Source organism: Atractosteus spatula, unplaced genomic scaffold, assembly GCF_055471065.1.
Source record: "Atractosteus spatula isolate fAtrSpa1 unplaced genomic scaffold, fAtrSpa1.hap1 Scaffold_17, whole genome shotgun sequence".
Taxonomy (NCBI): domain Eukaryota; kingdom Metazoa; phylum Chordata; class Actinopteri; order Semionotiformes; family Lepisosteidae; genus Atractosteus; species Atractosteus spatula.
The window spans coordinates 339,937-356,946 of record NW_028296730.1 but is presented as its reverse complement, the minus strand read 5'-3'; the positions used below and the strand labels follow the sequence as shown (position 1 = coordinate 356,946).

The 17,010-nt window shown below is 45.9% G+C and overlaps 1 pseudogene; it reads left to right on the top strand.

Moving 5' to 3' along the window:
- Positions 1-10,627: 10,627 nt before the first annotated feature.
- Positions 10,628-12,500, top strand: LOC148809081 (uncharacterized; annotated as a pseudogene).
- Positions 12,501-17,010: the final 4,510 nt, after the last annotated feature.

Below are 17,010 nucleotides of genomic sequence, written 5' to 3'. Positions count from 1 at the left end.
TAAGCAGCTCATTCTTAGTAATAATAATAATAACAATTAATAATTGCTTATACTCATATAGCGCTTTTCTGGACACTCCATTAAAGCACTTTAGAGGTAATGGGGATTCCCCTCCACCACCACCAATGTGCAGCATCCACCTGGATGATGCGACGGCAGCCATAGTGCGCCAGAATGCTCACCAAACATCAGCTATCGGTGGGGAGGAGAGCAGAGTAATGAAGCCAATTCATAAAAAGGGGATTATTAGGAGGCCATGATTGGTAAGGGCCAATGGGAAATTTGGCCAGGTTGCCAGGGTTACACCCCTACTCTTTTCGAGAAACGACCTGGGAGTTTTAATGACCACAGAGAGTCAGGACCTAGGTTTTACGTCTCATCTGAAGGACGGCGCCTGTTTACAGTATAGTGTCCCAGTCACTATACTGGGGCATTAGGACCCACATGGACCGCAGGGTGAACTCCTCCAGCTGGTTCCCACTAACATCTCTTCAAGCAGCAACCTTAGTTTTTCCCAGGAGGTCTCCTGCTTAGCTAATAGCACAAAGGTAACAGTGAAACTGTAGTACAACATAACTGTTTCACTTTTTCATTTAGAAAAAAACAAACAGTATTTTTAAAAATTGAATGCATTTCTATTCCTTTTACCTTTCCTCAGTTTTGCCTTTCCTAACTTTCAATGTCACTCCTGCTGCAATGTTATTGCTACACACATGTATATGTATACACACCTGTATATGGTTTTTGAAGGAGAAACAGTGCAGTGGGTCTACCCTTGTGATCCTGTGGGTTGCTGTACTTCACAACACTATCTCTGGCCCATCTGGAGCTAAATCCTGATCCTGATTATTGCCCTGGGCATGTACCAATAAATCACAGGAGCATATATATAAATATCACTGTGTTGAAGCTGGAGATACAGGACAACTGCCAACACTTCACTGAATATACTTTTCCTGCTACTTTGATGTGATCTAGAATTTGTCATTTCTTAAAACACCTGTCAGCCAGACTGCAGATCTGCAGGCAAAATGTAAGTTATAGTAAAATATGGTAATTTCTGCAACATGCACAGGTATGTGTCAAAAAGCATAGCACTCTGTCTCAGAGGCCTGTAAGCAATACTTTGTTCATTGCATTTTGTAATGTTTTTCACGTATGTTAATGAAATCAGATCTTAAGTGTTGTTTATAAAACAAAACTAATTAAAATAAATGCTTTTGTTTTTATTTATCTTGTATCACAGAACACAGAATGTATTCCTTTCATTTCATTTTATTTTTTGAAAGAAACTTACATTACTATGATAGTTCCATTGAACTTGGAAAAAAAACCCTTGCACTGCTGAATGCAGAATTCAAATCTATAACATTAAAATCACCTAATAGAGAATTGAAATAAAAATTTGCACTCGAATTAAGACATTACAAACAATGACCACAAGGTGGGGATATTGTACTCCCATGTTAAGAATGGCAAAGATGAGATAAGGTAAAAGCAGCAGAAATGCATTGAATTTGAAAAAATGCTGTTTTTTATTCTAAATGAAAACACAAAAAAATTGTGCTGTAGTGCGGTTTCACTGTTACCTTTGTGCTTTTATGTGGTCTACTATGCAAGAGCTGCTTATGTTTTGGCAGTGTAGAACTCTGAAGCACTCTGGAGTATGAAACTCTGTTCTGGAGCACTGTGCCCTTTGAGACACACCTGTGCATGTGCACAAATTATCATTGCATTGTGTATTAGGGACTAAATATACTAAAAGTATGATTTTAAAATGTTTTTATTTCACTTAGGTTATATAAATAAATTGTTACATGTGTTTTAAAAAACAAATCTAATTAAAATAAATGCTTTTGTTTTTATTTATCTTGGACCATAGAACAGGAAAAGTTTTGTAGTTCAGGCCCATAATGTGTCCTAATGATGCAATACATGATCTAAGGAAGATTATCACGGGAATATCAACATTGTTTTCCTGATCAAAATGCATTCCTTTCATTTTATTTTTTTAAATAAACTCACATTATGTATAGTAGTCGCCTTCAATTTAAAAAAAATCGAGCACTCCTGAATGCACAATTCAAATCAATAAAAATAAAATCACCAAATAGAGAACTGAAATAAAAATTTTCCCTCAAAATAAGACATTACTAACAATGACCGCAAGGTGGACATATTGACCTTACAAGTTAGGAAAGGCAAAACTGAGAAAATGTCAAAGGATACAAATGCATTGAAATTTGAAAAAATACAATATTTTTTTCTAAATGAAAAAGCGAAACAGTTATGCTGTAGTGAGGTTTCGCTGTTACCTTTGTGCTATGATATAATCTACTATGCAAGAGCTGCTTAAGTTTAGGCAGTATGGAACTCTGAAGCACTCTGGAGTGTGGAACTCTGTTCTGTTGACATTGCCTGTTATTAATACCTGAGACAAATACCTACACATGACATAAATATATCAATCACATAGTATTGAGGGCAGAGCCACAGAATCACTGCTAAACATTTCACTAAATACACTTTTCTTTCTCATTCGACATGATCCAGAATTGATCATTTCTTAAAAGACCCATTGACCTGACTGCAGATCTGCAGCACCCTATCTGACTGGTGCGTGCGAGAGGGGCCACGGCATGTGGTGCCTTGTCAAACCGAGACTCGTGCCCAGCCCCGCTTCACACCCCAGCCCGTCCGACCAAGCACTTAGAGCCAATCCTTATCCCAGAGGTATGGATCTGACTTCTGACTTCCCTTAACTACATTATTCTAACATGCCAGCAGCCCCTCTCGCGCACCCTGGTCGGAACCTTCCCTCCCCTTCTCACTGGGGAAGGCCGGGGTGCCAGGGGGGTTAAGCCATCATCTGCAGCGGGCGTCCTCGGCCAGTGTTTAGCAGCCGGCTTAGAACTGGTGCTGACCGGGGGAATTAGACTGTTTAATTAAAACAAAGCATCGCAAAGGCCCGCGGCGGGTGTTGACACAATGTGATTTCTGCCCAGTGCTCTGAATGTCAAAGTGAAGAAATTCAATGAAGCACGGCTAAAAGGAGTAACTATGACTCTCTTAACTCCCTTGGGTAAGGAGTGAAGACTTAGTGACCTCTACCTCCATGTTGTCCCGCTGGTAACTCCACTGCTCTGCTTGAGTACGTGGAGGCCAGATGAGGTCTAAATTATCTCACCCCTCCTGTGGCCTCGCCAACCCACTGGGTAGTACCCACTGGCAAAACCTCAAACTGGAGAGTAATGTTAACGATGAACCATACCGGATGGCATGTCGCCCAGGCAAATAAGGTGCCCTGGAAGGACTTAGGGTTGGGTCCTGTTCCAGTAGAGCAAATCCCCTGTCAAGAATCAAATAAGGAGAGTTAAGACTCATCTCTGTGAGTACACAGACGACATATGACAACTTGGCCCAGGTCATGCCCGATGTGAGTCTACTCATCCATTCCACCAAAATATCTTCGATCAAAATAAACCACGCATTTGTGATCTACAGATCCCAATAGAAAACCATAAAGAGGCTTGACGATACCATCGACCTCCAAAGACTCATACAAGAGTACGATCCCTTCCTGATGAACATTTTGGAGGAATTTGAAAATGACACACCTGAGTATAATGACGAGAGCCTAACACCACCTCTGCAAGAGGAAGTCCGGAAGTCCGGAAGCAAATGAGTCACTCGATGAACCAACCTTTCTAAGTGGCCAGACCATAACCATGCACCTGCCAAATGATGATCAAACCTGTCTTATCTGCAAAGAAAAGATTGGAAGGCTGAGGCTGGCACTGCAACACTATACCCTCAAACACAGTGAAATATCTATGGAGTTTCTATGTACCAAATGCAACAAAACAAGCAATAATCTCCACTCCATCCAGTGCCATCTCTCCAAATGCAAAGAGAGAACTGACACTAATGAAGAAAAAGGTGAATGGAATTATAACATCTGTAACATGGACTTCCAATCAAAATCTGGCTTATCGCAACACAAATGACATGCCCATCCAGACATCAGGGACAAAGAAAGAATCCAGGAATTGAATACAAAAACTCCAGCAAGATATGGACAGATGAAGAGCTAATGAAACTGAAAACACTGGAAATCAAATATAAAGGGGCAATAAACATCAATCAGCTCATTCCCTAAGAACGTGGCACAGTTCAGAAAGTCAGACAGCATTACAATACATCCTTGAAAATGCCAAAAAGACCCATAAACAAATTGCAGTGGTGTTCATTGACATCGCCAAGGCATTTGACTCTGTGGCCCATATTTCAAGTCCTGCAACAAAAAGAACTGGACAACCACATAATTGATCTAATCAAAAACTCTTACCATGACTGCAATACCATGATCAAAACAGAAAGCCAGTCCTCACAAGAAACCTCCATTAAAGCTGGAGTTAAACAAGGTGTCACCCATACTATTCAACATAGCCCTGGATCCTTTGATCAATGCCTTGGAAGAACACGGTTGGGGCTTCAATACTGAGGCTGGAAACATCTCAACATTGGCATTTGCAGATTACCTGGTTCTGCTGGGCAACAGCTGGGAAGGGATGGAAAAAAACATCTGCATCCTCGAAGAATTCTGTGCACAAACAGGACTGATGGTCCAAGCCAAAAAATGCCATGGGTTCCTAATTTCACCTACCAGGAATGACCAGGCTGAAGTATTTAAGCCATTCTAACCCGCTTCTGGCTGCTCAGTATTGAGTCTACTCTTTGAGAGCTCTACCTGGCGTTTATTCTGTACCTCGCATTCTTCTGGATTCTGGACTTCCCTTTTGCCTTTCGATTTTGGACCTCGCCTCTCGTTTCGGATTGTTTGCCACTATTTGTACTTCCTGTATTTTGAACCACCTTTCTCCTTTTCACCACGGACTCGCCTTACGTACTGGATTGTTCCCCTGCCTCGTCACCTACCTACTCCTGCGTCTGCACAGGATCCACATATCCCTTCATTGGGGATTGGTTACAGCAGGATAAATTAATACATTATTACTGGAGTATGTAAGGATAGTATGTAATGTGGGAATTATTATTATTGGTTTTATGTTTGTACTGTCGTGTATTGTACTGATGTCTTTTGCTTGCATGAGCTGACCAAACCAGACTTTATGCAAATAGTTGTTATGGTAATAGAAGTGTTGAACTTGAGAAACTGTAGAGCAACACAGTACAAGCAACAGACTTAGCATAAAATACAAACAAAAGCCAGTTTCAGTCTATGTTTTTTCCTGAGGAATAAAGCCAGCTGTTGGTTATTTGTTATCAATGAGGCTCTTTAAGGCCTTTACCTTTAATAAAGCTCAAATCCCCACAGAAATCTCTCATGTGTCTTGCTGGAGAGCAGGCCCAGTTTTCCTCAGCAATGACTCATGACTGAGATTCATGGGTTCTTCCAGGTGTCCTGTATATCATCTGGCCTATGTGTACCATCTGTGGTATTAAAATACTCCCTCTCAATTTCAGTATTTGTTTTTTTTGTTTGGTTTCTCTGTTGTTCTAAAGGCAGATAAAGGTGTCTCGTGGAATCTAATTTTCAGGTTAGAGGTTAGTTTCAGCAGTTTCACTTCCTGCACAGACTGATGGGTCTGATTCTCATGCTAAGTGGACAGTTAATCAAGTCCACAGAGAAACTTTCAGAGTCAAGATGTTACAGCCTCCCTCTCCTTTGTCTGTGAGGGTCTGGGTGTGTCCCGAGAGAGACCCCTGCTGTTCCCAGACTGGGGTACAGAGAGGCAATTAACTCTCTCTAACAAATCTCATATTTTACCGAGAAGATAAAAACAGTCATTCGCCTGCTCCAAAGTGTGTCGTTCTCCCTAAAAAAACTTCCTGGAGACACGAAATCATATTTCAGGTCTTCTCCCACAGCAATCTCTTTTGGCAAGGAACAGAATTGTAATGAAGTCCTGTTCATTGACCACAAAAGCCTGCCTCACTGGTCTAAAGTTGACTCTTTCATTTATTTGTCTTCCAAAGGTGTCTTTATCTGGATGACAGGTACAGAGATTCTTGTGATTCCTGTGCCACCTATGTCTTTAGGACTGTGCTGTTGTCTTTGTTATGACTTCTCCATGGTAATCACACACAACCTCTCCCATTACAGGATCATTGTTGATTAGGAGACATCTCCAGATTCAAAGTGTTTGAAAAACCAATAAATAAAACTTTTCTCTCCAACTCTGTTTTGTAAGAGTTTTGAGAGCAGTGAGTAAAACTCCTCCCTCTGTATTTACTGTACATCCATATGGGAACCACACAATGAAAGGGCATCAGGACCAGGCAATAAGAGGCTTCTGTTATATTTAGAAGCGTAAGAGCCTGTGAAGCTCATGGGCTCTAAACCTCGCTCATGCAGATATTGCAATGTAGTGCAGGTTAAAGTTGTGTCATTGCAACATCCATAGTTCGCCATATTAAAATTCCCTATATCATCTCTCGAAATGATCATGCCTATGACCTCCTCGAGACGCCAAGGAATGGCCCCCATAGGAAGTCCTCCCTGTACATATTTAGGTAATGCGGTACACACCCAGCAGACACTTGGGTTCGTTTTCTTGGCTGTCAAATATGAAAGGCCGAAAAAGGAATTAACTCCATGTTCCCCTTTGTGGGTATGATGTTTATTAATCTTCGTAAGACATAGCCCTACAGAAACCATTAACATCATCAACAGTAACTATTTCATCCTGTGTCTGACACTGGAGATGAGGCTCGTTGACAGTGTGATGCATGGATCCAGCGATCTTTTCCTTCTACTTGAACTGCAGAATCGGTTGTCAACAGGATCTGGTAGGGTCCATCCCACCTTGGCTGGAGAACCTGTGAGGGAAATTTCCTGATCCACACCCACTCTCCTGGGATGAGGTCGTGTCAGTTGGTGGTCCCCATGCCTCCAGGACCTGCTCGCAGGCACCTTGGGTGGCTTCTGTCAGCAACTTGCAATACTGTAACAGAGAATCAGTTAGTACACTCAAGTCTACTCCGTCATGTCCTGGGGAGTCACTCAGTGTCACGGGGCACCCCATGATCACCTCAAACGGGCTCAGCCCCACAGTTCGATTTGTCCCCGCATGGATGCTACACAGTACGGCGGGCAATGCATCCACCCAGGGGATTCCTCCCAGGTGGTACTTTGTCAATTTGTCTTTCAAAGTTCAGTTCACCCATTCCACCATGCCGGAGGACTGAGGGTGATGACGGCAATGCAGGTCCCATTTGATCCCCAGTAGGTCTGCCACCACCTGGCACACTTTTCCAGTAAAATGTGTGCCCTGGTCTGAGTCTATGCGACATGGGAGTCCCCATTGGGGAATTACTTCAGTCACGAGATATTTGGCAGTTTCTCATTTGACAGGGACAGCCTCCACCCAACTAGAAAATAGGTCCACCATCACCAGGAGGCCTGTCTTCCCTGTATTGAACAATAGTCTATTTGCCAGTGCATAAAGGGCCCCTTGGGTGCAGGACATCATAGGTTAGGAGCCCGAACCAACAGCGCTCCGGAGGCTTTCTGGCATTCTCCACAGCGTCGCACCACATCAGTCGTGAAGGGTGCGAAGCCTGTCCCCACCCAGCTCTGAGCAAAGCGTTGAGTCATCTGACTAATTCCTGGGTGCCCTGTGGAGTGTATTTGTTGTGCCAGACAGGGCACTAACTGCCTGGGACAGGCAGGTCTGCCTGTTCGCTGGCATCTCCTGGTCCCATCCTTCTGCAGCCCCACATTGCGTTCCATCCAAGTCCATTTCTCAGTCCTTGGGGCCTGGGCCTGGAGCTTGCTGAGCTGTTCCACAAGGAATGCTTGGATATTCATCGTGCGAACTGAAATAATTTGAAGAGGTCTTTCTATAAACCACTCCCTCCATTGCCCCAGGGCGGCTTGACATGCTGTCCAGTCTGCCAACTTATTGCCCCTGGCTTCGGGAGTGTTCTCTTTGCTGTGGCCCTTACATTTTACCACAGCTACCTGCTTTGGAAGTTGGAGAGCCTCAAGGAGCTCAGACACCAAATCAGCGTTCTTTACCAGAGTGCCAGCAGAAGAAAAAAAAATCCCTATTACTCCACAACCTTCCAAAGTCATGGCATACTCCAAACGCATATCACGAGTCTGTGTATATAGTGGAGGTCTTGCCTTTTGCCAATTTACAGGCTTCCACCAAAGCCTTCAGCTCAGCTCGATGAGCTGAAGTTGGGACCCCAAATCGTCCTCCACATTGGATATCATATTCAGTAGTGACAGCCCAACCTGCTTTTCTTTCCCCATTGTAATCTACAACTGAATTTCCATCGGTGAAGAGGATGAGGTCTTCATTCCCGAGTGGTTGCTCTGCTATTTTGATGCCCTCATCCTCTCCCATTGTCCAAACATCACAGCTATGTTCTAACAGATAGGCTTATGAGGGGTCAGGTAGCAAAGTGGCTGCATTTAGAGCCCCTTCACACTCAATAGCAATATTCGGAGCTTCTAACAGGACCTGCCACTTGTTCCATCAAACAGCATTAACCTGGCTGACCCGGTCATGTCCTCAGGGACATGAGGGTGTGTTCCGCTTGTGGGCATTGAACAATTAGTTGCTGGTCTAGCACTATGTTCTTAACTGCCTGTACTGCTACACAGAAGGCCTGAACGGAGTGTAGACATGGTCCCCAACCCCTGGCAACCTTGTCTAAGGGTCCCGAGTAATACCCTTCTGGGCGGTACTTATCCCTATGTTCCTGCGATAGTACAGCTGTCCAGAATCTATTCTTTTCACTTACGTAGAGGTAGAAAGGTTGATCTGTCTGAGGAAACTCCAATGCAGAAGCCTGTAACAGAGCTTGTATCAAAACATTAAAAGCATGTTCAGCTTCACAGCTCCAAGCAATCGGGTCAAGGGGTCTCCCTCCCCCCTTTAATAGGTCTGTGAGTGGTTTGGCCCTCTCAGAAAAAGCATCAACCCAATTTCTATTGAAATTGCTCAGGCCCAGGAATGACCAGAGCTCTCTCATAGTATTGGGACTAGGGTGTGAGCGGATTGCCTGAGCCCGATCCTCTGTCAATTCCCTCTTTCCCTGACTAATTTTCTGTCCCAAGTAAATAACGGTGTCTAGGCATAACTGCCTTGTCATAATTAGCCTTGTGCCCTTTTTTAACCACATGGTTAAGAATGATTTGGAGGTCCTTCTTGTGGGTTCCCTCGTCGGGAGACGCAATTAAAATATCGTCCACATACTGGATGACGACGGAGGACACCGGAGGCAACTCCTGGAGATGCCTCCGAAGTGCCATGTGATACACGGTGGGGCTGTTATGAAACCCCTGTGGTAACCTGGTCCAAGTATATTCTTCTCCATCTACAACAAAAGCGAACCAATCTTGTACCTCTGGATGTAGAGGAACAGACCAGAACCCATTAGCCATGTCAATTACCGAAAACACCTGGTGTTCAGGTGTCAGTAGTTGAAAAATAGCTGAGGGGTCTGCTACCAAGGGGGTGAGATGATTGATGTATTGATTAGCTTTTGAGTAATCAACTGTGAATTGCCATGCTCCGCTGGCCTTTCTGACGGACCATATTGGGCTGTTGCTTGTACTATGTGTTTTTCGTACAATGCCTTGAGCTAATAGTTTTTGTACTACTGGTCGAACCCCTTCCTCTGCATCTTTGTTGATTTTATATGGCTGCATGTACGGCGGGGAATTCCCAGTAAATGTGGTGGGTTCCATGTCCAGAATCCCACATTCGTCCTTATCCTTAGTCCAAATTGAATGACCTTTCAGTTCATCCTTCTGGAGGGACCAGATGTTTACATCCACCCTCCCCTCATGTACAGTGTAATGGAAAGTTACTGAGAAAAGGTGTTTTATCCTAAAAATGTTGTTTACGGACAGAGCTGTGCTGCAGAAGCAGCTGGATACTTAGAACAAAGTGTGATAGCACCCAACTCGTCAAGGGCATGGGATGTTTTAATAATGTTTATCTCTGCTGCTTGAAGAAGGGAGTATGAGAAACAATTAGAATAACTGCTCTTCTTTGCTTAAAAACAAAAACCTATAAGTAATGGAAAATTACTGCTTTGCCTGTCCTTGAAGTGTTGCATTAGCTTAAAAAAAGATATAAAACAAGGGCTCTCCCTGCTTGCTTTTGAATCAGCTTTCACTTCTCTGCACAGACGGGTGATGGCTTTTTCCCATATTGCAATATGAATAAAGACCTTACTGAGTGAATGAGAATACCTCTCCTGGCTCTTCTTCGATAAAATTCCACGACAATCTTTGGCGACAAGGATGGGATCACAAACCTGATTGCGGACGGCTATTGAAACTCTATCTGGACCCGGACAATTTTTGTGAATTGGACGAACCTCGGGGGATAAATACTTATCCTTCCAGAGAAGTGTCTGGATAAATCCATGGCCGTCTGACATCAGTAAGTGATCCTTACTATTAGTTTTAAAAACGAGCCACAAGGGTGTTCTCTTCGATAAGTCAGGGACTTATAATCGGTCTGGGACCTGGCGAGTCTGGGACTCGTGAAACGAACATATCTTAACACAGACGTGTGTTTTTTGCTCTGCAGAGTAGTAAATGTTATAGTGTTCTACAAACAGTAAGGCATTGTCGACAATGGGTAATGAGAGCTCTAAAGGCAAAGCTGGGCTGAGTGGCCCAGCCAAGTACATGTAGGATAAGTTTGGTGATGTGGGAATAAAGTGTCTTCCCCTTTGGAGTAAGTTGGGTTTTCCAGAGAACGGCAGCTTTAGTCCACAACAGGTTGAGCAGCTTAAGGAGAAGTTGCAGGAAAGGGAGAAAAAAGGAAACAAGAAAGTAGACTGGAAATATTTTGAGCTGTGGAAAAATGAGGTGCAGGCTAGAGAAAGGAAAAGTAAAGAAGCACATAAGAAAGAGAGAAATGATAAACCTGAGGGAACTCCCATGAATATAGTAGGGAGAGAATATGGATTGGTTTATTGCCAACCTTTCACTGATTGCATGTCAGGATGGACGAATGAGCAGTGGCTTCGAGACGGGAGTTTTCAGCCATGGGCCATTAGATTGCTGCATGAAATGACTGACCCTCCAAATCCAGGAGGGGATCCCAATTGGAATTATGAGTATATGAGAAAATGTGTGTCAGTCTGGGATGCGTGTGGAAAAAGATTCCCCCCCTTGCTTACTAACCCTGAACAGATGATGCTGAGCACATCTAAATTGTATCAAGACCTCGACTGTCTTGCTTCAGCCCCAGCTCCACCTCTACCAGCGGCACCATCCCCATATAACCGGGGCACAGGAGGCCATGGGACCCCTGTGAGGGAGAACCCTAAACAACAGGCCCTGGGATGTATACTGTACCAGCGTCAGGGGAAAACAGTGTTAAGCTCTGCCCAACAGCCTCTGAGTTTAAACCAAAGAAGGGACCCCAACCAGTGTGGGATGGCCTCTCCCCGCCCTCTACGAGGCCGGGAGCCCAATATGGTTCCCACCTGGACCCATCACTAGTCCCTTTGCCTTTTTCTGATGGAGAAGAGGAGGATGACCCAAATCTGGGTCTCCAGTTCCCTATGATAGAATGTCCAAACCCCCAGGGTAACAGGTAACCCTGTTTAGTTTTCCGCCCATGGAAATTAGCAGAACTGACAGTCGTAATTGGCAAACTACCAAACCCCAAGACAAATGGGCGAAAATACACCACTGCCTTGCGGCGTCTAGTTGTTCAATGTAAGCCCACGAGCAGCGAACTAGAGACTGTTTTTCAAAAGACCCTGAAGCTTGACTACGGCGATGTGCGCGACACGTTCAACCCAGACGTGGTGTATGACGCTGTCAGCGGCAGTGGCTATCAGAACCAGCTAGATGGCATTTGCCAGAGAATAGAAGCAAAGTATCCCCCCAAAACGGACTGGTTCACCTTGAGACAAACCAAGCAAAAGCCTGGAGAAACGTGTAATGATTTACTGGAGAGACTGAACCCCCTCTTCAGTAACCTCAGTGGCCTGCCCCCACCTGCCCCTAACAATGACTGCTCAGTATATGAAACTCAACTTACCCATCTTTTCGTGGATGGCCTGCTCCCCGAAATAGGAAGCATGGTGAAAAACTCATGCATCGGCTGGGACACCACCCGGTTGACCGAGGTGTGCCGCCATGCTTACCATGCTGAGAGACAATTAGCATCAAAGAATGAGAAAAAGGCACGAAAAGACAGCGATCAGCTACACCAACTCCAGATGGCCCAGCTCCAGTTCTATCAAGGAGGAAGAGGAAGGGGCCGGGGTAGGGGACCAGGAGGCCGTGGCCGACGAGGAGGCTACCGAGGAAGAGGGAGAGGTCGAGGAGAAGGAGACCGTGATGCATGTTTTCACTGTAGAAAAACAGAACATTGGGCAAAAGAATGCCCCAAAAAGGAGGGGGGAGAGGAAGATGATGGGAACTAGGACTCGGCCCCCCCGGCTGGAGTAACAGTCAGCACACATGGCAACGGGAAAAGAAAGATTGACTATCTCCGCCAGGAGAGATAGGGCCTGAGGGCAGGTAACTTTCATATCACCTGCCATTTCCTCCCCTTCCCAGCTGCCCAAAGTCACTTTGCATATTAATGGAGATCCCTATGACTTTTTAGTTGAGACGGGGCGACCTATTCCCTGCTTAGAGACAACGCACACCGTTTCCAGCTCTCATCGAAATCTATCCTGACAATAGGAGTAACAGGCACTCTGACAAAGGCTCATTTCACCACACCACTCACTGTGGAATACCAGAAGCATGGGTTTGGGCCCACCAACCACTCGTTCTTACTTTCGAAAGAATGCCCTGTTAATTTGTGTGGCAGAGATTTGCTCTGTAAAATGGGCCTCGTTATCGTCAGTTCAGAACAGGGGCTCGAACTAACCTGCAGTGAAGACTGCTTGCCCCGAACCATGCTTGTCCAACACTCCCCCATGGTCCCAGATTAATACTACAGCTGGGACCTATTAGGAAAAGATGTGGGTCAGGTTTCCCAAACAATTCTGAATGACGCAGCAAGACTGTGGCCTGGCCAGGGTGATTTTCAAGATATTGACAATTTGCATTGCACGGCCTCGGTTAGTTTCGGGGGCCCGGATGAAGGGTTTGAGGAAATCTGGTTTAGAGATGGACAGTGCAGCGATAGACTTAAAGGGAATGGTTATCTGGTCTCAAGGGATTTTGCTGCCCTTGCCATGACCCTGACTACCGAGCAGCAGTCTCTGTATTGGGCAGGGACGCACCCTCACGTGTCTCTGGCAAAAGCTGCAGGTTTCCGCTGGCAAGATGTGGGTGTCTTTGTCCAACAGTGCGTTACTAGCTAGGCATGGACAGCCCCAGATGCTGAAGGCATTAGGCATAACTCTGCTCTCCAGGCCAGCTGGCATCCCTGCTCACCTGTTTTTAACACCTGGAGGACAGTGCACCTGTCTGCCTCTGACGACACGACGGGCCGATTGTTTACCTCAGTCCCAGTTGACACTTCACACCCTGCACTGGAGGGAGTCCCGGATTCCCTCTGGGCTGCCAACAAGTACGACGTGGGTCTGATAAAGGGTGCTGTCCCCCTAGATGTGGTAGCAAAATCTACCTTTAGGCCCTGCAGGCTGCCGTATCCATTGAGACCTGACTCTGAGGCTGGATTGGAACCTGTTGTGGACAAGCTGGGGGCTGAAAAGATTCTCATCCCCTGCCCAACGTCTCCATGTAACACTCCAATTTTCCCTGTGAATAAGGCCGAAGGGGAATCTTGGCCTTCGGTCCAGGACTTGCGGGCAGTAAATGCCGCCATCCATGCTCTAGCTCCAGTGGTCCCCAACCCAACCACCATTTTGTCTTCTATCCCCGGGGACTCAAAGTTTTTCTCTGTCATTGATTTGGCAAATGCTTTTTTTAGTGTTCCGGTTCATCCTGAGTCTCAGTTTTGGTTTGCTTTACTTTTAAAGGGAAAAAGTACACATGGACTCGGATGCCCCAGGGGTATACCGAGGCACCTATTGTTTTTTCCTCGGCACTGCAAGAGTGTCTCTCAGGGTTCTCTTTTAAGCATGGTAGCACCCTCGTCCAATATGTAGACGACCTGTTAGTTTGCTCCTCTACTGAGGAAGCCTGCACTCTAGACACCAGAGATCTCTTAATTTTTTTAGCTGAAACCTGTAACAAGGCCTCACTTTCTAAAGTACAGCTTGTTAAAGAATGTGTACGTTACTTAGGCCATGACATCTCCGCTAATTCTCGTTCGATTGGCACTGAACGAGTGGCAGCCATTCAAAAGCCTCGAACCAAAAAGGAGATGATGTCTTTCCTTGGTTGTACAGGACACTGTAGATCTTGGATTCCTGGCAATGCCCCACTGGCGCAGCCCCTGTCTGACATGACTTATGCTCCAGGTCTGAACATGACCGACCACTTGACTTGGACTCCCGACGGAGAAAAAGCTTTTGTCGAACTTAAAACAGCCCTGATGTCATCCCCCGCCTTGGGCCTTCCTGACATGACTAAGGGTTTCACGCTGACTGTTGACGAGAAACACGAGTTCTACAGCGCTGTACTTCTCCAGGCCCACGGCGATCGTTTTAAGCCTGTGGCCTATTACTCTCAGCGCCTCACTTCTGTGGCCCGCGGCCTGCCAGCCTGCCTTCGTGCTGTTGCGGCAGCAGCTGCAGCCATTATGGCCTCTGCTTCCCTGGTGTGTTACCGCCCTCTTAAGGTCCTTGTACCTCATGGGGTGGCCTCCATCCTCCTCCAGACTAAGACCTCGCACTTTTCTCCCATGTCCACTCTCCATTACCACCACATCCTTCTGTCCCTTCCTCACATCTCTATCGAACGGTGTATGGTGCTGAATCCAGCCACCCTGCTGCCTGTGGAGGATGAGGGGGAGCCACATGATTGCCTGGCGGCCATTACCTCTCAGGTAACCCCCAGACAGGATCTTTGCTCTTCCCCTCTTCCTAACTCTGACTTGTTTTTTTATGTGGATGGATCAGCCAGGAAGGATCCTTCAACAGGACAGAACCACGTGGGGTATGCGGTGGTTTTTGACCATGAGATGGTAGAGGCCTGCCGCTATCCGTCTCACCTGTCTGCACAAGCTGCAGAACTTTTTGGCCTCACACAGGCCTGTGTCTTGGCTGCCTCACAGTCAGCTACTATTTATAATGATAGTCGATACGCTTTCGGCGTCGTCCATGACTTTGGCACTCTATGGAAGAACAGAGGTTTTCAAGGTACGCCCATTCAGCACTCTCTTTTGGTCAGTAATCTGCTCGAGGCTATCCTTTTACCTCAGGCCATTGCAGTGTGTAAATGTGCAGCCCATACCAGTGCCACCGACGACATCTCGAAAGGTAATGCTCGGGCTGATGTGGCCGCGAAGGCTGCCGCTGCTTCCCCCTCTCCTCCTCTTACCCTCCCCTCCATCCCCGTCCAGCCGGAGCCCCATGTGGCTTCTCTACCTGACATGCAAGCCCTTGCTCCCGCGTCGGAAAGAGGTAAGTGGAAAAAATCTGGATTGTTCTCCAATGATGTGTGGCTGGGGCCCACAGGTAAACCTTGCTTATCCCGTCATTTTTTTCCCTACATAGCAAAGTTGACACATGGAAAGGACCATGTGTCAATAGGAGGGATGGTGAGTATGGTAAGTACACAGTGGGATACAAGGGGGTTCACGACCTTTGCCGAAAACTTTTGTGAAAAATGTCTTATCTGTGCTCAAAACAATGTCGGCAGGGGCACTAAGACTCAGTCCTCGGCCCATTGCACTCCTCAGGGGCCCTTTGACCACCTCATGATGGACTTCATAGAATTGTCACCCTGCAGAGGATACAAATACTGTCTAGTTATAGTGGACATGTTCTCGAGGTGGGTAGAAGTTTTTCCCTGCAAACATGCAGACGCTAAAAGTGTAGCCAAACACTCACTGCAGGATGTCCTCCCAATGTGGGGAATCCCGGGAAAACTCAGTTCAGACAATGGTACCCATTTTGTGAACAATGTTATAACCTACTTAACTGATCACCTAGGCATTAACTTAAAGCAGCACTGCTCCTACCACCCGCAAAGTGGAGGGGCAGTAGAACGAGCAAATGGGATCAATAAAAACAAACTAACAAAAATGATAGCTGTAATTGTGAAAGCAGGCTTTTTTGTCCCTCTCGATTTGAGGGATTGAATGTGGGATGGCGATGTTTTTCAGCCCTGCAATGGCCTGCTTTCCAGCCCTTCAATGGCCATTCGTTTTTTGCAATTTTTTTGAAAATGTCCAAAACTTTTACAATAATGGCACCGACCTGTAATAATTTCCCCTTTTGGAATAAGTCGGGTGTTAGAGCCAGCTTCTCCCTTCTGCATGGGGGGTGTCCACCCTGTTTGTATTGCCTGCAACTTAGCGTACATATTCCTTTCGATTTGTCGTGCCATTTTAACTATCTCCTCGAACTGCTTGTTCGTATCTTGCACTATTTCGGGCTCTTTCAAGCCAAGGGCTTTGGCTATATCAGGCTTGAGGTCGCTCAAATAAATCTGTTTAATCACAGCAGAGGTGTCGCTTTTCACATCATCTGTGTCACAAAGTCACGAGCATTCCAGAGCCAGACTGACTGTGACGAAGCAGTCAGTGAAATCAGCCACATCCTCGCTTTCTTTCTGCTGACAAGCAGATATCTTTTTTCAATCTGTTTTTGGTGGGTAATGTTGTTTAAGCCATCGCCAAACCCGCTCCCATCGCCCTCCCCTGCTGTTATCCTCACACAATGGCCTAAGTTCTCCGATATGCTTTTCTGTCCTTTTGAGGATCATAGCGGCAGTCAGGGGAGTGATACCATAAGTATCTTTTAAATCCTGGAGCGCACTCCAGGTCCGCTGCATGCCTATTTTCGGGTGCGGTACTTCTTTAGCCCACCGGTCAATATCTTCCGGTTTTGGATTTGATCGTATGGGGGGATTAGGGAAGGAAGGTGCGAGTAGTACCCCTCAACGGAGTGTGGGACGGAGTTCGGGTA